This window comes from Apteryx mantelli, chromosome 1 (assembly GCF_036417845.1).
Source record: "Apteryx mantelli isolate bAptMan1 chromosome 1, bAptMan1.hap1, whole genome shotgun sequence".
NCBI classification, from domain to species: Eukaryota; Metazoa; Chordata; class Aves; order Apterygiformes; family Apterygidae; genus Apteryx; species Apteryx mantelli.
Genome location: NC_089978.1, coordinates 204,762,417 through 204,788,340, shown reverse-complemented (window position 1 = coordinate 204,788,340; position 25,924 = coordinate 204,762,417). Strand labels below are relative to the sequence as shown.

Below are 25,924 nucleotides of genomic sequence, written 5' to 3'. Positions count from 1 at the left end.
AATGTCTAGGAAAAAAAAAAGAGCAAGAAAGATTGGTTTATCAGAGCTTTTCTGTATGATTAGAATTGTTCAAAATTGTGGACAAATAAGTTAAATTGAACAGAACATAGTTCATATACAAATTCTATATTCCTATTGGCAACATACAGGAATATGCCTGCTTATTTATCATCATGAATTAGTTCTTAGCAGAAGCAAAAATTTAAAGGAGAGGCATTTAGAGACTGCAATAAAGCCTGTCCCTCACGTTCTTCTCTGCAGGATACTCAAAAGCAGCATTTACAGTGTCACTTGCTTATAAGTAGTGATCAATGTGAGTAGTAAATCAGCTTGATGCAGACACGCTTTGTACCTTTTCAGAGACTTTAATACAGTTCTTCCGTTTTCTGCATTCTGTTTACAATTGAGCAAAACTGTCTACAGCAGTGAACTTTGATCTTGTGATATCTTCAACCAAATGTGACAGAAAAGATGAGGATTTTAGGGGACTGATTGCCTAAAAAGTGTTCTGAATGTATGTGTGTATTTTTGTCTCAAAACAGACAGCTTAATCAGTGGATCTCCTAAGTTTCATTTTCCCACAGTCATCTCAGTGTGCCATTAGCTGTGACACTTGTTTAACAATCATCAGTGTTACAGTTTTTTTGCTCATCACTTTTTCAAATTTATCCATTTTTGAGTTCTGAATAAATAAAAATGTGGCAAAGTATGTACATTTTTCTTCTGAAAATGCTAACTCTTTGGCAAATATGCAAATGCCTATAAGCTATTTCTCAGTTCTTCATGTCTGATAATGCTTTTGGAGGAACATCACTTTTAAACTGAAAACTCCTAGCAGAAAACTAAAAGTTTTAACTCGGAAAAACACCTTCATAATGCCTCAAGTGCATGTAAATATCTTTATTTTCATACTGATCTTGGTTGTCTATGAAAACCGTCTTATCTACCCCCACCAATGGCATTTCTTATACCCTACTCTGATTCAAGATGATAGTAAGACTCCACTTACTTACAGTGCATGGGCTTTAGCAAGGGCACCCAGCCCACAGGAGACAAAACCAAATATGATTCCACAAGGCAGTTTTCCTTGACAAAAAACTCTGTTTTCTAGCAAAGTGTTGGCCTTTTCTCAAGGATAAAGTCATTTCTGTTCCAGCTTTATTTTGGTTTGCTACAGGTTGCCTTGCTGGCTAGAAAATCCCTGTAGCTCAGGCTCCCAAATGTTCAAATAATCATTTATATACAATCAGATAAAACTTTGATGCTATTCCCATATTTTTAATGTTTGAAAGAATTTAACAGATTAACTTTCTCACTATAAGTTGATCATCAAGTCACAATAGAAATTGTGTTCATTTTAATCTATTTGAACAAGATATTGTTCTCACAGCTGTCTGTTTGGTCAAGTATAAGAAATCAATGTAGGGCTTCTCTGAAACATGAGATTTGCAGGTTAATGTAAGTTTTGGCAACAGACGTGTGAACAGATGTTTTATGTGTAATCTCGAGCAATTTGCCACAAAGTACACTATTTTTAGACATTGTCTCATGCATCTGCCTTATAAAATTGGAGCCTCTTGACTTTCCACAGATTATTTCATGCCACCTGCCCATGTCCTGTTAAGTTGTTCTTGTCTTACTATGATAAAATTTAATACAATAGAGTTCAAACTGCAGTGTCCCAAGAGAAAGCGTTTGATTTTAGGAACTTAAAGGGGAGGAGGGAATCACAAGCTTTGTTTTACTGAGACTTTATAGTTGCTTACCTTCTGTCCTGCTGACATCATAACCTTTTTTAGTAAGTTTTGATCCCAATTTGAAATTTGCTATGTAATGCCTGAAGACAAAAAATTTTACATGCAATTTAGAAATTTCTCAGTTGTCACTTTTGATAGCAATGAAAATATCTTACATCATTGAAGATATTTTATGTTTTCGGATAGGCATTTTAAGTATTTTCCAGGCACCTATAATACAAAGGTTAATATTGTGGAAGAGAATGATAGTGTTTCAATTATAGTTAGAATTTTTTAGAACTTATAGTTAGAACTATGGAACTGATGGACTTCTGTGGACTTAACCATGTCTTTATGCTGCATAAACACAGCTCTATTCCTACTTTAGATTAGCTGGTTTTACTTCACATATGTGAGGAATGGAGAAAGCAATATACAAGGCAGACAGTAAATGGAAGACTTTCTAATTCTGACTCAATTTTTCCATTGTACACCAATGTGATGTTCTGTGGGGTTGAACAGCAAGATACCAAGGTCATTCTTGGCTTGCAGTATTTCTCTTGATGGTATAAAATGTTCTGTGTTATAGACAGAGTCCAACACTGATATCATCTTTAAAAAGAGAAAAAGTGATAGGTTTAATACAAATACAATATTCCTTAAATGTGGTTAAGTTTGGTTTATGAAGTGAATGCAAAACGTGAAGTTCATTTAATTTGTACTATCTAAGCTTCAGTAATCAAAGATACAAGTAATGAGGACCTTCTTATTCATCAACATGACTTAGACTTTGACTTATTGTTATTCATTTTCCCAACTACAGCTATAATTCCCAAATTTTGCTGAATTCATGAGAGGGATGTGAATGATTGATGCTGTTAAGTGATAAAACCTTCAAGCATGATTTTGAGCATATTTACAATTAAAATATTAATAGAAAATATAGCTGTTGAATTTAATAGTGTAATGTACAGGATATTTAAAAGATTGATAATGAAATAAAACATTAGGGAGCAGATTCAATTGTCATACTGAACATAAGCTGATAGTAATGTTGGACTTCATTGATTTAACTGTTGGACGCTAGAGATTTAGTTCAAATTTTCAGTTTGAGTAAGTTATCATTTCATTGACATAGCTAAGCTATAAAAATATATTCAACATGTTATAGTAAGGAATCTGTCTTGCAGATTTTTTTTTTTTTCATGATTCTAAGATACAGGCATTCCTGTCTGTCTAACAGACATTTTCACCCATGCTGTCATCATCCAATGTCTTTATTACTGCAATGTCCTTTTCTTTGGCTTTGACAAATGCATTTTTGTTTCATTTATTTTCATCCAGACTGCATAGAAGCTGTAAAGATCATTTTTCAGACCATCATTCTTTTCTTGCTTTGCACCTTCTTTAGCTCCCTTTTCTCTATGACATGAAGGAAAACTTAGGTGCCTTTGCTTCCAAGGCCTTTGATGGACTACTACCAACACTTTACATGTCATCTCATATTCTGTATTGAGATGTTGACTGCCAGTTTATCAGCCAGTGATAACAGCTTCATCACACACTTCTTAAGTCCTCCAGAAAGTATCTGTGCTATTTCCTGTGTTGACCATTTTACTTAAATGGAGCACCTCATACAGATCTTCAGAGTTACTTTTCTCTAAATCTTTATGTAAGTTCTCTTTTTCTGTGATGCCTAGAATAGATGTGACAAGTAGGCTCCTGGTCTGTTAATGCCACTTATGGTCACACTGATCAGTTTTGTGTCATTTCTTTTTTATTTTATATGAATTTGTTCTCTCTTGCTTTAGACTTGAGCCATAAAATCTTTGGTAGTGACTGTCCTTTATGCTGTATTTATACAGTCTTTAACATAATGCTACTTTAATCCAAGCAAATACCAGGTATTAGCTTCATGTTGTTCCCTGAAATATAGGAAGAACACTCTACTGTAAAAGGACAAACAAGCAAAACAATAATAAAAACCTCAAGCACATTGTAATAGACCCTGCTGAGTGAACTCTTGCCATCCAGAAAGTTACTGGCTTGTATTTCTTCAGGCCTAGTGTTGAAGTCCAATACTTTCTGTCCAAGGTCTTTTAGATGTTTCGTGTGTGGAGGGTTTAATGTTTAATACAAAATTTACTGATTTGAAATTATGTGAAATTGCATTGGATTTTGATTTAGCAGAGTGATACAGCAATATACTTAAATCACAATGCAAGTACAAATTAGGCTTAGCAGAGTATAGCAATTGCACTCCACAGTTAGATCACAACGTAAACATGAATCTCATTACCAATGTGCAGGATTTGCTGCCCATCATGATGCTAGGTGTCCCCAGTTGCCAAGAAGGAAAATGTGGCTTGAAAGCAGCTCAAGCCTGTAGCTCTCTTCAAACTTCTGTTTTTTGTTTGTTTTTTATCCTTTATGTTGGGCTGAGCCACATATACTACCCATGCTGATGTGCCCGAGTCATTTATAGCTGTGGAGTCTCCAGGGACAAGCTTGTGCCCCGTTTCTTAGCATCCCATGCCTGTATTCCTCTATGCTGCATCCAGTGTTTTCACTTCACAAGGCTGCTGCTATCATAACAGGTTTGTATTTCTCTGTGCTACATCATTTAGAGTCATAAACATCTCATTCTACATAGAATAACTGCTTGTTGCTGCTATCTATATAAAACTGTGGTTGTACTATGCAAAGATAGACAAAACTAAAACAAATTGGCATTAAACAGAAGAAAAGTTCAGACAGGACAAGCCTCAGTCCTGAGGCCTTGCAAACTCAGTACCAAGCTTATGGCCCGTTACTATTAATGGTCATACCAGTTTATTGCTAAATTACTATTATAATGTGTAGAGCCAAGTTCAGAATTCTTACAGCTGAAGAAAACTATGCAACAGACTCCATGATGGGAAACATTTGTTTCTTTGTCACCCTCTGAGTCCGACAGTGAGCAGTACACACCTGGAGGTCGAGGCTGGCGACCACTGCCATGTGGTGTCCTGGCGGCAGGCCGGGTGTCCTTGGCTCCTTGGGCTGCCCTCAGAGCTGGAGTTGTTGCGTTGTGACTTCCTCAGCCACTAGGGGTTGGTAGAGCCACAGCAAACCGAGGCACTTGCTCAGAGATGACAGGGCTTTACGGAAAAGTACAGAACAATAAACTAAATGCCTGTTATATGACTAGAAATATCACTGATTAAAATCCTAGAATCATAGAATAGAAGCAGATCTAATACACAAGCTATGTTACTTTAGCAATAATTATATCTCTAAAACCACTTTTGTCCAGCTCTAGGTCTGCATTTCTTTAATTCAGGGACAGACAGTTACACAAGCAGTTGTTACAGTTAACTGATACAGACAGTTTAGCTAGAACAAAGGTATCCTCCAGTTTCCTTTGCTATTAAGATAAATTCAGGGTTGTTTTTGCAACAACCACAGTTAATCACTCCATTCATTCTTCCCTGAGCTGTAACCTCAGCTCATCTCCTCAGAGCCTTCTTCTGTTGCAGGGGTTTACTGATCATGCCAGCCTCCCAACAGGTCTCTTTCATACTTGGCAGAATTTCTTGTTAAATCTAAGCTGTATTTGGTCATGAATATCTAATACATCCATATCCGTTAGGACATGACCTGTGAAGCTTACCATATTGGAGCCTGTTGGGTCATTGGGACATTAGTGGTTGTAATCCACCAATTAGAAAAGGAAAAAATAAAACATTTATTGTCCTCCTTTCAAATTATTCAAACTAGGACCCTGGTTAATGAAGCTCAGATACAATCGAGTTTACAACATTGTTTTCCAGTTTTGGTCCCAGTGCATTGGAGAGGGCCCACAGTATCTCAGATCTATCAGTCTTGTTTTTGTTGTCTCCTGCAAATGTTACTCTTCTCATCTTAATCCAACAAGCCAATAGTACGGCAGGTAGTGTCCTGCTGTAGTGATTCCTGCTGCCCAATTGCTGAGTTCTTCAGGATCTTTTAGAAGATGTGTGTTCAGATGGTCATTTATTTTGCTTATCTGGCTTGATCAGTTTTTTCACGTACTAGTTTTATGACATTCTTGCTTAATGTATACATCTGCCAGTTTTAGTGCAAAATAAAGGAAAATAAAGGAAAGGACATTTCTCATAAATTTAACATTAATACCAAAACCAGCTGTTTTCTGCAGGCAGACAAAAAAAGATCCTGCTTAAGTTTTCTGTGCCATGTTTCAGTACTCCTGTGTCATACATTCATTTAAGATAAGCAACAACATTGGATTAACAAAGTTTTATTTGCATTCAGGTCATTAAAACTTAAAGACTGATCTAGAAGAAAAATCCACAAGAGCGTGTAGCTTTAGAATGTCTGTAATGTTTTGACTCTCTGGAAAATACCAGCGACCTTATTCCCTGTATGCTGTCACCAAAGATAAAGAGTACAGAACTGTTCTATTAAAAAGTAAAGTTAATTTTGATTGTTTTTAGAAAAACACTCCATATGTATTTTTAATATTGTAATAAAATAACTTCAGAATGATTGTGTTCTGTGTTTCTTTTAACAGCAACGTAATGAAAATGGAGAAAAAAAATGCAGATAGCCTTTTTTGTCAAGGTTCTATCTTTCCACTTAAGTAATAAATTACATTTGACCCCTATATTAAATTGTATTAATATTCAATATAAAACTCTGAAATAATCAGAACCATGTAAAAATACTGAGCTATTAAAAATGGTTGTTTTTCTTTCCTGTAAGTTGTTCCTGAAACCTTATAGGTGATCAATATATTGTCTCCTTATTTCATTCCTGGACTGGTCTGCTGGTTTTCTTCATTGCCAGACTGTGTATACAATGATAGAGGAGTCTGTAGCTTGTTTTTGTCAGCATTTGGACTGTTACATTTATTATGGGTATATATTTTTTTCACTGTTCATGTGAACTAACATTTCTATTAAAGTATATTCTGGCATGGGAGCTAAAATCACTTGAAAGAGTGGGTTTTAAAGAAACACAAGTCTGATTCTATACACCTGTCAAAGAGATGTGTATTTGCTACAGCTGCACAAGTTAAATAATGTAACTTTGCACCCAAAAATGTGATTAGTAGATGGCTGCAGCAGTGACTTGAATAACAAGATGTCTGGCTGCCAAATTATAGTCTTTGAAGAGTATCTGTCTGGTGTCTCAACAGATGTTCTTTTCTTCATGTGCTCTCTAATGTTGACTGACCAGGTAGTATTATTTCATGATCTCTTATGAAAGAATTTGTGCAATTTTATGTTGCTGTCTGCACAAATAATAGACTTTGGTTTCAAATGTTTAATATGAATATCTTTCCTCGTGATTATCTACTCTAGAAACACATAACATATTAGAATGTGATTTTTGTACTACCTGTTTTTGATAAGCTATTGTAATATGGGTTCCCTGGGTCTTTTGTGATCTTGTTCCCAGTTTATGGTGTGAATTTGTAAGTAGTTACTTTCTCTGCATTGTCTTTTAAATAAATACAGTTTCTCCCACTTCCTATGGTATGAGACATAACTAATAAATATATTTTTAATTTAGCTCCTTGGTGGGTACTGTGCTAAAAATTTAGTTTTGTATTGCTAAGACAATAAAAAGAAGTGTTTCTTAATTTTTTTTAAAAAATGTAATTTTTTTTGAGTGTCTTAAAAACTGACCAGTCTATAATGGGTATTGAAGAGAACATAACAGAGAAGAGAAGTGAAATTTGCTTGCTAGGAAAAATAGCTAATTGCAAGTATATCTGCTGCCAGCAATTTTATCCATCTCCAGAGTGACTCGCTATTCTGATTTTTTTCAGTTAAGCATAGGTTTATCTGCAGCTGGAGTACACTTAGGAGAATAGCAAATACAGAGCTGTATAACTTGTATTCTAGTAATGAAGCCCCACAAATTCCACCTTCTGTTCAAGGGTAATAACAACCCTTTTTAGGTAAATAGGGTGAGTTCATCTTTTTCTTGAGGGGCCTTTGGTCTGATCCTTTCTGGCTGCTGTATGTTCTTATGTGTGTTGGTGCCTTTCCTCATTTCTGTTTTCCGGTGCCCAACAGCTCCTTCCCTTCCGGCCTCTCTCTTCTACTCTAACAAACTCTTTTCGTTCAGAAGCTTTACAGCTTCACTAGGAACTGAACTTCATGGTCACATTTTCTGCTCTTTCTGGCTTATATTAATGATGTTGTCACTAATGACCCAAGCACTCACTAGGAGTAAAATGTACGAGATATGACAGTGTCACACCACCTGACTGTTCCAGTATTTTACATTTTCCTAGATTCAATTAAGTGACTTTATTTTAATATATTTAAATATGTTTATCCAAATATTTTTGTTGCTTCTCAGTAATTTCAGTCAAATATAATTTGAGCAGTCGTTTAGTTCTAACAGCATTGTCAGCTCAGTTGTGCCCGTTTTAACTTGTGGTTCTGTTTTTCTTGTTTTGCCATAGAACCACACCTCCATATTAGACCAAACTGTGAGCATACTTTCTGATGTATGTGTGGTTATACAAAAAGAAACTGTCAAAAAAAGAAAATGGTCTAAAATGTCTGCTCCTTACGATTTTGATATTTATTAAGGGTCATAAATTGACATCCCTAGATATCCATCCTCTATTAATTCATAGATTTGACCTCTGGGGAACAAGCACTGTTTCTCACTAGTGTCTTCAACAGGGTAAAATTTATTTTTAGCTGAATTATTTGGCTCCTTTCTGAGGTACAAGGTAATTTCCATGGAAGTTATTTGTTGAAGGTGTTGTACTTTGTTACTTGTACCTTGTACCTTGTGTTAACGGATTTCTTAATGAACTTTTTGGAGACTCTCAGTTTTTCAAACATAATACTTTCTTGTTGTTGAATAGGTCATTTTTGTTCTCCTGCTTACATGATTTGTCAATTTGGGGGATGTTTGGGTATAATTCTATGTTTATCTTGTATCTTTTAATACATGTTGAAACAAGGGAAGGAAAGCAAATTGTAAGTTTTCTCAACACAATTTTTATATATATATATATATATATTTTTAGTTTTATTCCATAGATGTCCATTTAGCATTTGTTCAGAAAAGTTCATAGGATAATTCAGGCTGGAAGGAACTTCAGGAGGTCCCTGGTCTGACCTGCTGCTCGAAGCAGGGTCAGCTCTGAGGTCAGACCAGGTTACTCAGGGCTTTCTTCAGTCGGGTCTTCAAAGCCTCTGAGGACAGAGACTGCACGACCTGGATGCTTCCTGCTAGGTTTTGTGGTATGTGTTGTTGCTGGGAATCACAAATGTCTCGAGAGTTCTGACTCAACGCTGGGTCGAAGTCGAACTAAGCTAGACTGAAATGCTTTGACTATCAGGCCAAAAACCCTTAAGCTGACAATCAAAGTAAACTTGATCTGGTAGGATTTGACTTCATCTTGATGCTTTTAGACTAGCCCGATCTTCTGAACACAGTAGCCTTTGAACAGAGGATCATTTGCCCCTCATCTCCGTAAGTGCTGTGGTTAGATGGCTGCTTAGGTCTGGATCCTGTGCTCTCACTCCTCCAGGCACGGAGGCTAACAGTGCCTTTTCTGTGAATGTATCAAAACGGCTAAAGACAAAAATACTGTGAGCATGGAAACCTTTCTAGCCATAAAGAGCTTGATTTCTAGCCTTACTGGGGTTTTATTCCCTGCTGTGAAAACTGTTAGAAGGCATTCAATATATCGTCAAGTACTGCAAGAACCTGGGAAACGTTTTATCCTACAGTCTTGGAAATAACAATTTAGCCCCACAAATTATTTTGTCAAAATTTTAATATTAAACTAAAATATAAGGGATAGACTGCATGTCATTCTTCTTTTAACTTCAAGGAAACTAGTAGTACTTGTAGTAGTACCAGGAGGAGGAGTTGCCCTCTGTCTAGAAAGTTCCTGGCAGATTCTGACCAGTTCTAGTATATAAATACTAGAACACTGAAAATGGCTTTAAAAGCATGAAAAAGAAAATAAAACTCTTAACACTCGTTCCTTTCTGGTCTCTGAAGCTTCAGTGTGGCTTTCTATGGCCCTTTTTCTTCTGATAAAATTCTGTAGGCATATTTTTTCTATTTTGTATATTGTTTATGTTTTTTCTCAAAAACTTGACTTTAAATGTGCAAAGTTGAGAATAGAAATCTTCAAAAAAAAACCTTAAAATTGCTTTTGATTTTTATTTCATTCAGCTAACAATATGTACATTTTTGTACTTAAACTGGTGTCTCTTTCTTAGACTTGAGCTTATAGGCCAAGAGTTCATAGTAATAAGATATTAGTAATGTCTGACTTCTTAGAAATAACATTTAACTGACCACCAGTAATGTAAATTGATTTTGGACCCCGTATCTCAATTTGAAGTCTGGGCACATCTGCTTCTGTTCCCCTCTTTCCATCTAGTTCCATCTTCCAGAAGTCATAGTCACTTATTAAAATTTTTTGAAACAATTATATATAATGCAATTGCAAGTTATGGTATGATTATATTGAATTATAAGTAGCTTACAAAAGAAAAAATATATATATTTGTTGCTGAAACTCAGAAGTTATTGTGTACTATGATCTAGTCTAATATCATCAGATAAATCACAGGAGTCGGTGAAAACTGAGGCTTGCTCACTCCAAAGCAATTGAGCAAAGATAGAGGAAGTAGCAGGGTAGCAGAAGAGGGTAGCAGATTTAGCTGCTTATGGCAAGAGGTAATACTTAGTTACTGCAGCTGTGATTTACCTCAAGAGCCCTGTCTAGTTTTAACAGACCCATATTCCACTCTAGAGAATATTATTTTAAAAATATTCCTACTTTATAATGAAGCAAAGTTGCCAAAACAGAAAGAAATTTTCAAAATCACTACTGAATTTGAAATGGGAAATGAATATAAAGTCAATCTGTCTGAGTCATTCAGTGTGAAGGAAAAGAGACCACAAAATGCAGATATTTAGACTAGTATGTGGCTTTTCTTTTTTAATTTTTGCTTAAGAAAATATTTGATGGATGTTAGATGGATTTCTGGAAGTCAGTCATTATACAGCTCTTACAGTCTGAAAAGTAGCTGGCTCTTGATTGTGATGGTAATCAATAAGAAGTTCCACTGTTTCCTTCCATCCATGTCTCTCCATGCTTGTCAGTGCATAGGTTGAAATGGAACATAAAGTTAGTGGGTAGAGACACTTCATACAAAAAAGATATGCAGTTAATTCTGAAAGGAGGAAGGGGAATTTCATCTTTTATTGAGTCAAGAAATGGTTATTATAGGTTAGTAAACTACAGAAGGTGACACCTGGTCTGCCAAAGAAACATTTCAATCTTGAGTTGAGATGGTCCTTAATTTAGCAGGAGAAGTGCCAAGCCTTTCTCCCAAACATATTAGAGAGAAATATATTCCAAAGTGCAGAGAAACTGAATGTTGTTGAACCTTTGGAGAACCCAGGAAGGAAACTAGCTCCACAAAGCTGGTATACTACATCAGTAAAACTTCTCTTCTAAGAAATGCAGCATGAAATACAGAAAGGTAAATCCGTGATGATAGGAATCAGGACAGGGTCTTCTGAATTTGATACTGATATGAGTAAAATAAATGTATTTTTCTTTCCTTCCTTCATCTTTTATAAATACTTATAGCTGTACTCTTTATTATGAGTATTAACTTAGTAACTTTCTTCTCATTTTTACCTTAATCTGATTTAAATGTCATTTCAAGGTGTCTTGTTTTTACCACGTCAGTTATTACTCAGGAGCGTGACAAATCTGAAAATCAAGGTACTGGAACCTAGTGACAAATGGCTGCTCCCTAGCACAGTACTCAAGAATATCTAAAAGGCAGCAAGATATATCACTGTTAAAAGCTGCAATAGTGGTTTCTAGAGTAAATGTGAAAGAGGTAAGAAAACAGAGGAGTGTCTTCCAGTTACAGCCAGTTCCCTCTTCTTCAGCAAGTAGGCGGAGGGTATGCTTGAACAGCAAGGGTCAGAAGAAATCTAATGTCAGTAGCCAGAGCAATCTAGAGACATACTGTGATTCCCATATGTTTCTTGATTAGCTCTATTAGACTGTTACTTCTTTCTTGTTAACAGGTACATTTAAAACCCTGTGTAACATGCTAGTGCCTCTCTAATATGAAACAGAATGATTAACATTGAATTCAGTAATTAGTAAAAATTTCAGTGTGACTACTTTGTGGATGTACAGGAAAGTAAATCATTTTTACACAAATGAGAGTGTATAATACTTCCACATTTGTTTACTATTAAAACACACACATCTTTGGAAGGGTTATGGTCACTTATGATTCTGAATACTCAGTCTATTTTCTTCTCCATTTAAATGTGCATGCCATTTCAAAAATTACATTTGGACAGTGTTTTTCTTCAGTAAGTTCAAAATTAAGTTACTCTTTGAATAGTTTGCTTCTGTGACAGTGAATATGTTGCAATTGTGAATGATGCATCAAATTAAAAAGTTTGAATGGAAACACTGAAAGTGCAGTTTCATGCTTGCATTTCATGTGCAACATACAACAATTCGTTAACTTTTATGCTTTCTTTGATGCAAAACAAAATGTTTGACAACAGATTTAGTGTAATTGACAGCTGTTTGTAATACCATATATTAGTAGGACTCAGCTGCAACTATATGACAAAATGTGTAATCATTTGTATTTGCTAAATCAATTATATGCTACATTAACTATTTTTTGTCTTCCTTATTTATCAAATATTAGTTTTTTAAATAGGAGAAAATACATTAACTATGTCCATAGTTCAGTACAAATGTTACCTGGTAATTTGCTTCATGTTACACAGACACGTTAGATGGAAAATTGGTTACTTTATGTAGTTAGGATTGGCTTTGTTTAATTAAACATTAAGCCTATGAGCCAAGTCTAATTATAAATAAAGTCACTTTAAGTTACTTTTGTAGTCAGTGGAAAGACATGGGTGAATCAGCTACTTATGATCTGACCCTACCCTCTACAAGTATTTATTTCACTCAGTTATAAAGATTTATAGCATTGACAGAAATCAGAGTTCTAATTTAGACACCTCTGTTAAATGCCTACATTTAGTGGACTGAATATGAGCTTTAAGACGTGAATGTCTCTTTGCAAGACCAAGTATCATTTCCTGTACTGTTATCAGAGACCATTGTCGGTAAGGAGGAGGGACAGAAACTCTTAAGCAGCCAGGAGCAAAGAAAGAAAGAAAGATAGGCTGATACCTTTGAACTCTGAAAGTTTTTGAGGGAAAGAAAAGGTAAGCGTCTCTCTAGCGTGCGTTTGTTCTTCAGAGGGCAGTAGCTACTTGGTTTTGACAGTTCCTGGCCCTCTCCGTTTATGTGCAACAAAGTAGGAAATTTGGATGTGATATTTGGGACAACTTACTGGGAGCATCATTTGGAGGAACGCTGAAGGTTCCCCTGAAGAAAGGAGGAGGAAGGAGTTTTGCAAATCTTTATCATGTTAGTCTTTTTTAGAAATATTTGGTGTATAAGGCATGTTGTGCTTTAGCCCAAGAAAAAAGAGAATGGCTACCTCAGCTCTAAATTTGTTTTCTTCTTCCTTTGAGTTTAAGGAATATTGTATTATAGCTTTGAATACAATAAATTTTTGGTGGAACATATATACATGTTAGTTGTAGGAAGATGATTTTCAAATCTACAAACAAAAATCAGATGCCTGATTTCTACTTCTGAGCATGTTAATTTTAGCTTTTCTTAGTAATTAATTTTGTTCCTCTACTGAAACTGAGTGAACACTATAGGGATTTTGCTTTGAGTGTGTTTTTATTTCATTTATGGTTATTCTGATAGATCCCATTATGCGTTTTGTATACTCTTGCCAAGAATTGACTTAATGTATTTTATTGATTTGTTTTAAATTCTGCCATTACTATTCATTTTGTGTAGTAACCAATTAAATAATCATTATAACAGCACAACCTAGAAAAGGTATTACCAACATACCACTTTGTCCCTGAATAACTGCCATAATAGCCTCTTCAGAAACAGAATTTATTGAGGAAGGGAATATAAAGGATTACGAAGAACATAGGATGTGGAGAGTTATGTGAATTTAAGAACTTTTAGAGGTCATTCCAGTAACAATTGTTTACTAATAATTTCTTCCTCAAACCCTTTGTACCATGCAAATTGTAGGAGCCTAACACTTTAATCCTGTAAAGCTGACTGTCTAGTGTTACATATATCTGTAAAGTTCTGCAGTTTACCAAAATTTTGTTTCATGATACTCCCTGAAACATGCAGATTTGGAGTGTGATTAGATTGATCCCATTAACCTTGCAGCATCATTGGTCAACTTTTCCTATTTGCCCCAGGAATTCATTCTCAATTTTTAAATGGAAATTGCTTAATGAAATTTGTGCTAGATAAATTGTTTTTTCTCTATTGTCTTCATTAATGTTGTTATTTTAATTGCTGAAACATGTTTAATATGGCTTAATGTCCCATAGTTGATTGTTTTTCTCCAAAGTTGTCCTTGCTGAATGAACTGACACACAATAAATAGATGTAGCAATAAAAAAGGATAGCAAATGCAACTTTTGAAGTGCATGAGACTGACCTGGACTGAATGAAGTCTAATCATTGTGGTTTTAAAGGACATTTCTTTATGGACAGTGTTTTAGACTTCGTTTTTGAGGTCTGTATATTCGAATGAGTTCTTAAAGCATTCAGGCGTATGATCTTTAAGGATCAATGACAGCAATAGTACTTTGATTTTTTTTTTCTTTTTAAATCTGTATATTCTGAAACTCCAGAAAGGACAAAATGTTTCAGTGGTTACTGATGCTGGATTTTGTAGCGCTACTGTTTTGATGTTGTTGAAATAAACTACAGACCCAAAATTACACAAGTATCACTCACTGAACTTGTAACATCAAGTAAATGACATCTGCTGTTACTTGATCAGTATTTAATAGGGAGAGATGCTATGTGTTTCTGTCTTGGCTATAATGACTTCTTTTATTCTTTGCTGAATTATACTTCTTAATATAAGAATTAGAAGTGAATACAAAGATTAACATGAAATTGAAAAGTTTTTCAAACTGTTGGTAGAATGTGTAACAAGGATGACAAGTGGGCTACTTGTACTGTCATTATCTATTTAAGGTCAGAAACTTTTTATAAATTGTCTGTTTGAAATGTGCAGCTACAATTCAGGCCATTAAAAAAAAAAGAGAGAGAGAGAGGTTTCCTTAGTGCTACGATATAATTGTAGAATGTTGCTTTTTATATGGGCTACGTGTTTTGGGGTTTTTTTGGTCATTGTTGCTTTAAAAAACGAAACTGGTAGACATATTGTTACCACTGATATCACCCATATATAATATATTTTGTTTCCCCACATTATCAAGATGATATTATCAAGATATCAAGATACTCCAGGGTGATGATAAGTTTTTAAAAAATCTCAAAAAAAACGTTGTACTAAGGTGCAGAAGACTGACCGTTTTGTTGTGTTCAACTGTATAACATGCAAGGGGAACTGGTATTAGCAAATCCGTACTGTTCACAAAACATGTCATTTATGATACTAGTGTGCAAGCAGCACAGTGAATCCTAATTTATGAAAATGTTATACGGTACTAGAATTCATAAATCAGTAGCTTAAAATTAATTTGATAGGAAGCTACATTTTTCAACTCCTTTAAAGAATATTACACAAAGGAAAAAACTATTCAAGGATAGGGAACTCTTAACAGTCTCTAACAAATCTAGTCATTGTATCAATGAGTTTATTTAAATAACTTTTGCTAAACTTTAAAAAATATTTTTGGCACAATTTTGTAATTACATTTAGGTGCAAAGGTGGAATGATTAAATAGTTCAGATTGCATCTGAAAATCATCTTGTATATCATACTAGAAATAGAATTCTAGGTCACTTATTCTAGAAAAAAGAATGAGTTGAAAAATATTTGCATAAAATACAATGTGGATGAAGAATATTATTTGTGTAATAAGCTGTTGGGACACACACAGAATAACGACTCATTTTTGTTCACTCATCCATAAAGGAGTTCTTTGATAATTCTCTGGGTCTTTGGATGGCTTTAGGTGAACGAGAATAATGATTCAGTTTTGACTTAGTTATTTGATAAATGTTCAACTCTCTGTTTCTAGTAGATGCAACTGCCTACAGTCAAATTGTACATAGAGAGAAAAATGCATAGTCTTTTGAATATTTTGTGTAGGACCTCAGGGATCTAGAGGCACACTGCTATTACATAAATAAAACCATACTTCTTTTCAAAGCATATTTACTTGGGCTTAGTAAGAATCAGTAAAATATAAATTCAAGGCTTCCAAACCAAAAATGTTCTCACATATGCAGAGCTATTCAAGTATAATTTACAGAACATTTTACCAAAATGTCAAAGTTTTACTCTTCCCATTTTATAAATGAGGCTAACATGTATCATTACTAATACTGCATAAGAAGTTATTGGCAGAAAATTAAATGAAAAAAGCTGAGCTGAGGTTTTTACATCTGCATTCTAACATCATCTCTATTTTTAAAAAGCACTGGTTTCTACATTCTGAGCCAGTCTTGAGTGGTACCAAAACTGCGTAAGACTTTCTACCAATAGAAAATGAAATAATAAACAGATATTTTAGGACTGGCAACTTTAAGGGTGCCTATTCTCCTTTCATGTAAAAATAAATAAATAATCCAAAGCAGAAAAAGCCGTCTATACTATCTATTTGGTAAAGGCCAGTGCTTTTTTAATATATCGCCTCTCTTCTCTCACCTCTCTGTATCACCTTCCAACTATGATTTGCGCATTGAAAAAGCACATAACATTATAACTTACCATGATATTTGAATTAGCACCCATTTAAAAAAACAGTACACTTCTTGGAACTGCTTTTCTGGTTTCTTTTTTTTTTTGGGGGGGGGGGGAGGTTGCTGATCCTTGCAAATTCCATTGGAATTCAGTTTGAAGTCTAGACTTCGTTTTTGCTACGGTACGTTCATGTTGTATCTTGAATGGTTTCATCATAATTATTTCTTTTTCAGAGTAAATATTGAGTTACTCTTAATTGCAGAATTATCATATTTTGTCTTCACTAAAGTTGCATGTCTTAACAAATTGAGCCTAAGGATAAAAATACATTTATGACAGAAGACACTGTAGAAAAGCAATGCCAGAGTATCAATTTGTCAACAAATTAGACTGAAACTAATTCAGCTGAAAGTCATGTGCTGAATACCAACTGAAGTGACAGAGCTGACTAAGAAAAAATGACAAATGTTGGAAATGTGAACTTAGAAAGTGTTGTTATATTTATTTCGTAATGCCAGTTTCTACAGACTTAATGGGGAGAATGCTAGACAGAATAAATATAGATTTAACTTAAGGAATAATGACATGATCTAAAAATATATTAAGTCATTTTACAGATATCATAAATTTAAACAGATTGGAAAAGATCCCAATCTATTTCACAGTGACTAAGTCTAGATATTCAGCAAGAGTTATCCAGAATACGAAATTATACTCTATGACATGACTAACTAACTTTATTTCAAGATTTGGTCAAAATTAGAAACCTAAATATAACATTTTCAGCAGGAGCTTTCTGAAGCTCCAATTGGCCAATTGTGGTCAATGCACAGTACTGTTTAGTGGTTGGAATAAGGAGAAATTGGAAAGTGATATCTGTGCTCTTATTTCTTATTCTAATTAATTATATTTTTGTGGACAAATCTCTAAGTTTTCGTTCTGTGTTGAAAAGCTACCACATATTAATGATACATTTTTGTTAAGATGATAGTATGTAGTCAACCATTATTTTCACAGAGGAAGAAGAAAGTTCCTCTCTCTAAACAGAAAATATCTAAAAGCTCGGTTGAATTCTCTGCCTTCTCATCACTGACTGCTTCCGCCTTTATAAACCTACTAAAGAGCAAAGGGGTTCACAGAGATTGACAGAAATGCATACTGAAGACAGTGGGTCTTCCACCTCCCAGTTAGCTTATATCTGTGAAGGGAAAAGTGCAAGGAAAAGTTTAAAAAATCAGTCCAGTAGTGTTTGTGCTTGCTAACTTCAAGGTCCTTAATATGAAGTGGTAGTACTTAGTGCAGATGTAGGTTTTACATTAATTGAGTGGTTATCGTGCATTTATCTTCCTAAAGGTTACAGGTCAGCCTGTTTTGTGTGAGAGCGGTGACACGATGACATAGCATTCCATATTACTGTTATATTCACTTGTGAATATTGGTAATCTTACTGGAAGCTAATACTAAATGTTATAGTAATTATTTTGGTGTAATATAAGAGAATTTTTAGCTTGGATGCAAAGAGGGGAAAGGGGATAGTGTAATTGTCCAAATCATTGAAAGAATAGCTGCACTTGCAACATTAGCTAGAAGTAGCTGTAGTTGTGTGTCCACACTGTGAATGGGTCATGTCTGCAGCTGCTGCTCCAGCAAGCTTTCATATGTCTTTTTCTTGGCCTGCTCATTCTGAATTAAAAGCGTGATCTCATTCAAGTTAAGGAGTTTGATACTTTGCTAGAAGTCAAATTAGGGACAGCACAAGAGTATTATACTAAGAGTTACCAGTTTTAAAATGTTCTATACTGCCAATATATAATTTTTTTAATCTTTCAAGTTTTATGATGTATCATCTACCTCTTGTTTGTTTTGTCTATATTTATGAACATGCAGAGATGCTATGCTCTGATTGATAGAATGTGTTTTCTTTAGAAATGTTCTAGTCCACTGATTTGACATCAGGCATTAAGATCTAAAGCCTTCAAAGTTTTGACTAGGCAGATAAAATCTTATTTTATCTCCTTTTATGATTTTTGGGTTCCCTTAGTATATGAGAAGGGCTTTTGCCAATAGTCCAGAGGGTGAAATTATGAAAGGGAATGATTAATTATCCTTCCTGCTGTTCAGGTTCCTGGCAATCATTTTCAAGTCATTCGATGCTGAATTGCTGAAGAGGCACCATAAGAATCACTAGAAAAAAATCCATACCACAAAATTCCTGAAAATACAAACAACACAGTTAAATATAGACGTTTTGGATCAAAAGAAAAAAAACTCTGATACAGTGTTAACTTAAATATCATCTTCATGTGATTAACAGCTAAATCTTTCATTTGGCAAAAAATGCCTGTATCTTTATATAATCACTGAAATAGAATTTTGTGTGTGACTATGTCTGAAACTCTTAACTCTTCTTTACTGCTAGAATTGATTTAACCAGAGGTGTAGACTTCATATATTTGAATACAGGCAAGAAAGTGTTGTTTCTTCTTGACACAGTTCAACTGCACTGGCTCTGACCATAATGAAGACTCCCATAATAAAGTAGTGTGATAGCAGCATAAATATAGTGTAATAACAGCATGATTTAACAGCATGAATCAGCAGTGGACTGTTGTGGTTTTCCAAATCTGTCCTGCAACTTCACTATCTCGACAGCATGTTAGAAAGTAAATGCGGTAGCTTTGGGGTTGGAGTGGTTCCAGTCGTCATAAGCAGGCTGGATTCATGCTTCACTGAGGCTGCAAGGATGCTGTCGTGTCCTCTTGCGGTCTTGCTGAGCAGGTTATCACTTTCCTTGTGGCAGCATGATCACTTACTGGTAAGTGACATATTGTAGGCCGTGAATATAAAATTGTAAGGAAGAATTTGACATTTTACTACCTTTATTGATGTTTTCTTTAATTTTCAGAAAGAAATCCACTTGCATGCTCATTTCAAATTATTGTTTTATGTATTTTTAGATACTTAGTTACAGATATTTATTCTTACTCTTATGAAGACTTCAAATAATCATCTACTTTTTGCTAATGCTTCTATACCTCTTGTAGCATATTAGAACTCTTTTTAGTGTTGAGTTTGTTCTCTTAATGGTAAGCATTATTGTACACAGATGTTATATTGTCTACAAAAAGAGCTTTATCTTCATTTTCTATTATGGATTTTTAATGGTAAGCTCTTAACATGTAAGTTGTTCCCATCTCTGTGAAGATTTTATTTATCTATCTCAGAACAGTAGGTGGGAAAAAATAATATTGCTACGTTCATGAAGATAATAAAAATATAGTTTTAATTATAGGTATTAAATATTTTCTATCAGATTTACCTAACCAATATTTTTCTATGAGCATCCTCATAGACAAGCTCAGGAAGTGTGGGTTAGATGAGTGGACAGTGAGGTGGATTGAGAACTGGCTGAATGGCAGAGCTCAGAGAGTTGTGATCAGTGGCACAGAGTCTAGTTGGAGGCCTGTAGCTAGCAGTGTCCCCCAGGGGTCAGTACTGGGTCCAGTCTTGTTCAACTTCTTCATCAATGACCTGGATGAAGGCACAGAGTGCACCCTCAGCAAGTTTGCTGATGATACAAAACTGGGAGGAGTGGCTGATCCACCAGAGGGCTGTGCTGCCATTCAAAGAGACTTGGACAGGCTGGAGAGGTGGTCAGAGAGGAACCTCATGAAGTTCAACAAAGGGAAGTGCAGGGTCCTGCACCTGGGGAGGAATAACCCCATGCACCAGTACAGGTTGGGGGTTGACCTGCTGGAAAGCAGCTCTGCGGAGAAGGACCTGGGAGTGCTGGTGGACACCAAGTTAAGCATGAGGCAGCAATGTGCCCTTGTGGCCAAGAAGGCCAATGGTATCCTGGGCTGCATCAGGAAGAGTGTTGCCAGCAGGTCGAGGGAGGTGATCCTCCCCCTCTACTCAGCCCTGGTGAGGCCACATCTGGAGTACTGCGTCCAGTTCTGGGCTCCCCAGTACAAGAGGGATGTGGCACTAGTGGAGCAAGTCCAGCGAAGGGCTACAGAGATGATTAGGGGACTGGAGCATCTCTCTTATGAGGAAAGGCTGAGAGAGCTGGGCCTGTTTAGCCTGGAGAAGAGAAGGCTGAGAGGGGATCTTATCAACGTGTACAAGTATCTGAAGGGAGGGTGTCGAGAGGATGGGACCAGACTCTTTTCAGTGGTGCCGAGCGACAGGACGCGAGGCAACGGGCACAAACTGAAACACAGACGCTTCCATCTGAACATGAGGAAAAACTTTTTCACTGTGAGGGTGACAGAGCACTGGCACAGGTTGCCCCAAGAGGTGGTGGAGTCTCCCTCTCTGGAGATATTCAAAACGCGCCTGGATGCAATCCTGTGCAATGTGCTCTAGGTGACCCTGCTTGAGCAGGGGGGTTGGACTAGATGATCTCCAGAGGTCCCTTCCAACCTCAGCGATTCTGTGATTCTACTTATTTATCCAGTTAGTCGCCTAATTACTTCCAGTTAAGAAGAAAGTATGAAACTTTTTTTCTAGTTCATGACAAAAAGCTTTATTTTTATATTTACTCTTGAAAAGTGAATCTATATTTGATAACAGAGAAGGTAACAAAACTGGATTTTGTTCTTTGATGTTATTATGTATTTTGTTGATGTTGGTTGGTAAATGTGCAAAGTAATGGTTTCATACTCTGGTCTATATTGTTTTGGACTTTTAAATAGCATTTAACAGTATCAACAAAAAATAGCTTATTGACTGCAGAACTAAAATGATCTTTTTTAGGTAATCATGTTCAAATGGATGTTTTTCTTGTGAGTTTCTGTGGGAGTCAGTAGTTGGCATAATGCTATTGGGCTTTTTCACTAGTATTTGAAAGTAACCATAAAATAGCTGATAATAGAAATCTGTGGATGACACAGATTTACTAGTCTGTCAAAGGGAGGCGGACAGAGCAGTTATGTAGAGCTATCTTGAATCACTTGTTAAATTGACCTCTTCAAGCCAGCTGCATTTTGATACAGCCAAATGAAAAATGTTTACACATATAGGAGAAGTAGAGTAGGTCACACCTCTGCAGTGAGAGACTGTCTCCTAGGATGCGTGGCTTCTGCAAAGATCTTAGGGGTTGCTGCTGGCAGTTATCTCAGTATGAGCTCTTAGAATGATGCTGGCACATGGGAGTGAGGTGATTCTTGGATCTATGAATAGAGGAGCTTATTTTACCTTTGTATGTAGTGATATTGCACCTAGTTCTGATATCCAAACTTAAAGAAGTAGGGAGGTCTTAAAAAGGACGATTAAGAAGCATTGGAAAGATTTAAGTGCTCAATATAGTTAATTTGTCAAAAAGCAAATCAGTAGGTGAATTGATTAATATACGAGAAATTTGATGGGAAAAAGATATGACACTGCCTTAATTTAGCAGAGGGAAGGATAACAAGCTGAAGCCAGACTGATTCAAGAGAATAGTGAATAGACTCATATAGTGAAGGACAGGTAACCATACTAACACAGTACCAAAATAAGTCAGGGCTTTCTGAATCTCTTAAGAGCTCAAATCAGTGCCTTTCTAAAAAATGCGCCTTCTCCAACCAGAAACTATTAGTCTCTATATACAATCAAATGGATTTAGGTTTTGTTCCTTTTATCTACAGGAGAGGTCAGACCATGATAAGTAATTATCTTTCCTGGCTAGAGTCACATCTGTGACTCTAGGAATCAGCCGCGAATTTCTGTTACATATCTGACAAATAATACTCCCACTAAAATAGATAGTTGCTATCGTGTTAGATATAAAGAGCCTCTGAAACACATATAATTGCCTAAGCAATTAGGCAGCAGACTGGCCTTAAAGTGCAACTTTGCAATGACAGTCATCGTATCTAAAATGTGTAAAATATTTTTACATTCCCACAATTACCTCTTAAACATTTTGCTGTCTAGTCATAGCCCATCAAATAACTTTGTTATCCTTGCTGGCTCCCCAGCACAGTGTTGGAACCACAGTTTTCATTTCATAGTTCTCACTGCTTCATTTCAGAAATTATACTGTCTTCTCAAGCTGCTGATCATAACACAAGTATCCCAGAAAAGGAAAGAGGTAATGTCTTTCTGTGCCAGTTTAGCCAGGGTCAGCCTCTTCTCAATTTTGGTTATTTTGATGTTCAGATGACTTCCTTTGTGCTACTTAGTGTGTTCCTTAAGCCTGTCAGAAAGTGATATTTCCTTTGTAAAATAGGAGTCTAAAACGGTGGATCTCTATAAAGCCACATTGCAGAGAAAAAATACTATTTTGTTTGCTGAGTAATCACTGCCTCATTTTTTGTCACCATGTATAATAACATAATGGTTCAGAGCTTTATGGGTCTCAGGATCCTGAGACAAAATCCCGTACAGGGCTGGCAATGTCCTTTCCAGATGGCGAGGAGCACCATGTGCAGCTCAGGTCCCCTCTCATCTGCACATGTTGTCAAGTGTTCAGTTTGGTCCAGCTCCTACTAAAAAGAATGGGAGAATATGACCCTGGTGTGTATAAGCTGGCGATATTTCCTGTAAGCCTTGCTTGACGGGGTGCATCGCACAGAGATTCTGTGCCTATCAAAGTTTTAAATCAAATCTTTCACATGATGAAAATCTGATTTTACTGGTCTGTAAGTTTCCAGAAAAAGCTCTTTCTGATTAATATAAGGTATTTTTCTCTCATGAAACAACGTTTTTATTTATTTTCAGTAAATACCACAAAGGGATCTATGTGCTTTCTCCATTTCAATATAAAAAGCATTTTCATGAACAAAGAAAAACTGCTCCTCTTTCTGAGCAATTTAAGTGACCTGTTAAACTAACTGCACTGGCAGAGCTTCCATTTAGTTAGTAATTCACAGCTGTCACTGGAGACATCTCTCTACAAAGAAAACTGTTTTCTTTCCATGTTTATTTCTTCAGCAGAAACTGCTGCATAACAATGTCAATTATTGGCCTTATCAGCGTGTAACTCTGGAGAAGACTAAAATCACAAGAGCCTGTACACTTGACTACCAAACTCAATCAAAACTACTGATAAGAGAACAAAAAGAAACTAAAAGCTTTTGGAGTATGAGCTGAATAATAGGATGAAGTGACACATGCCTTTCTTTGAGACAAGCAGATGGAGGAGGATTAATTTTATTTCTTTCACTAGTCTGTACTCTCTTATGGTTTGTTAAATGCTGGTGCATGTAGATTTTGTTATCTTACAACAAAATTGTCACATTGCAACAGCAAGACAGTAAAAATAACAAGAATTAAAATGCCCATTGTTTTGTCATCTACTTGTAAACAAATTGGATTTAAAATCCTTCCAGAAATGCCATTATAACAGATTGGCTATTGTCATAACCTCCTGGTTAGCTCTCTCAACTGCCATAAAGAGGAAGATCTTTGCACAAGACAACTCATTTGCTCTTTATAGTGTTTTGTGCATTAGACATCCCCTTGCAAATATATTAGGAGGTGCAGTTTGTCCCCTCCTAATTCATTTTTTGCACGGTTGCATTTGCTTGCCATAAGCTGATTAAATAGCAATGGTTGCATTCTGTCCTTAGCCAATGGTTCACCAAAGTTTTGTGTTAATTTTTATTCATCACGGGTGTTACGCTTATGTTTCATTTCAGGTGCTGATTTACATGGGACAGCAGATTAAACAGGGGCATCTGAAATCACTAATAGCTTTTGCTGTCTATCATGTCCTTTCTAAAAGATTGCCACCCTCAAAGAAAAGATGACAGAACATAGCACGTAGCAGCCTCTGAATTGCCAGCTCGCAGGGAAGCCTATTAGAATAAACTGAAATTGGCACCAGTAATACACCTCTGAAAGTTATATTTCATGTATTTATATCTTTATTCTCCTCTGTAAGAAAAGGCTACTTCTTCCAATCTGTGCTCTAGTTTCCTCTCTTGGAGATTACTGTGATAAATAGAGGAATTCCTCCTCTCGTCTGCCTCCTGAGGAACAGATAAGAGATGTAGTCACTGTGGGCAAACCAGCCCATCAGACACTTAGATTATACCACATAATAAACCACTGAAGTAGGTTCCATTAGAAATTTTATTACTGTTCCGGACAAACCCTTAAACACCTTTTGGTCGTGTTCATTTGTTTAAACAAAATGGTATTTTATGCACAAGACGTGGTTTTTGTAAAAGATTTAATTTTTGTCAAAAGCCCAGTCTCCATAGAAAATCAATTCTGATATAATATTTTCCTTAACTGTGGTTTGTTTTATTTGTGGTTTCGAGTCTTTAGGTTTCACTTTTTTCACATTTTTTCAAGGTTTTCCTCTGTACCTGTGAAGGCCACAAACCCTTTTTTAATGTTGTTTGAATTTTTACCAAACCACATGGGCTTGAGAATCCTAGACTTAAGAAAAATACTACAAACTGCTATTAAAATTTAGTTTATATAACACTAGTGTCTGCCACAAGCTAAAATGATTGTTATGAAAACAGTATTTCTTTTTTTCATATTGATTTTATGTGTTTTTACTAAGATTCGTCTTTGCACAGTGGAAAATGAAGCATTTTGCCTTGCCTGACCTTTGCTGAAAGGTCTGGAGTTGCTTTACAAATGCCAGAGTGCCTCACGTGCCAAGCTGTTCTGTTGGTGATTTGCTGCTGCGACGGGGCCCACTGCTTTCGGGATGTAGAGTTTTATAAAGTGTAACCTTGATTATTTCCTTACACGTAGGAAGTAGAGTTACCAAAAGAAAGGGACTCATGGGTAAGCTCTTTTAGGACTTTAATCATGGAAGTCTTAAAATCAGCAGTAGGACAGGATTATCGTAGCCCATTGTCATACAAGGAATGGAAAAAACATTCAGTTTTTTTCTCATGTTTGTGTCTAGAGACTGTTTCTTTGTAGATAAGGGAAGAATAAATTCTGTATTCAGCTGTTGATTTGCAAACTCATATTTTCAATGAAAGTTGAGGTGTTTTTTGTCTTGCACTGAAATTTGATATCAAATTCTAGCTAGGTCAAAGCTGAACGTTTAGATTTCTATTTTTACAAGTACAGTGAAATGTAAGAAAGGCATGTAAATATTATGCAAGTAAAATGTGTTAGTATTTTGATTATCTTAGAATCCTAGGGTTTTAGGATGTTTGTATGCTTTTTCTGACCTTCATGTATTGCATTTAGAATTATTATTTTTACGTCATCCCAATAATACATTTTTTTGTCCATATGCTTTTGAAAAATTGCAACTCTCTGGGACTTGCATGAGAATAATTTGTTTGGCAAAGGAAGAATGCTTTTCTGTAATCTCTTCAATATTATATTTTAAAAAAGCAACAGTAGATTGGGTAATGAAGAACATGCCCTAGCAGAGAGAGGATTAAAAGAACGTGACATGTTTAACCG

General features: G+C 35.8%; 1 protein-coding gene and 1 long non-coding RNA gene across 4 annotated transcripts in view; both read left to right on the top strand.

The window, feature by feature from the left end:
* Positions 1-25,924, top strand: part of TBC1D22A (TBC1 domain family member 22A) — a 200,173-nt gene that overhangs the window by 157,528 nt on the left and 16,721 nt on the right. The window lies entirely within an intron of this gene.
* LOC106487747 (uncharacterized) lies at positions 2,223-6,263 on the top strand. Its single transcript, XR_001293113.2, has 2 exons — positions 2,223-4,333; positions 6,030-6,263. It is a non-coding gene; the product is annotated as an uncharacterized lncRNA (long non-coding RNA).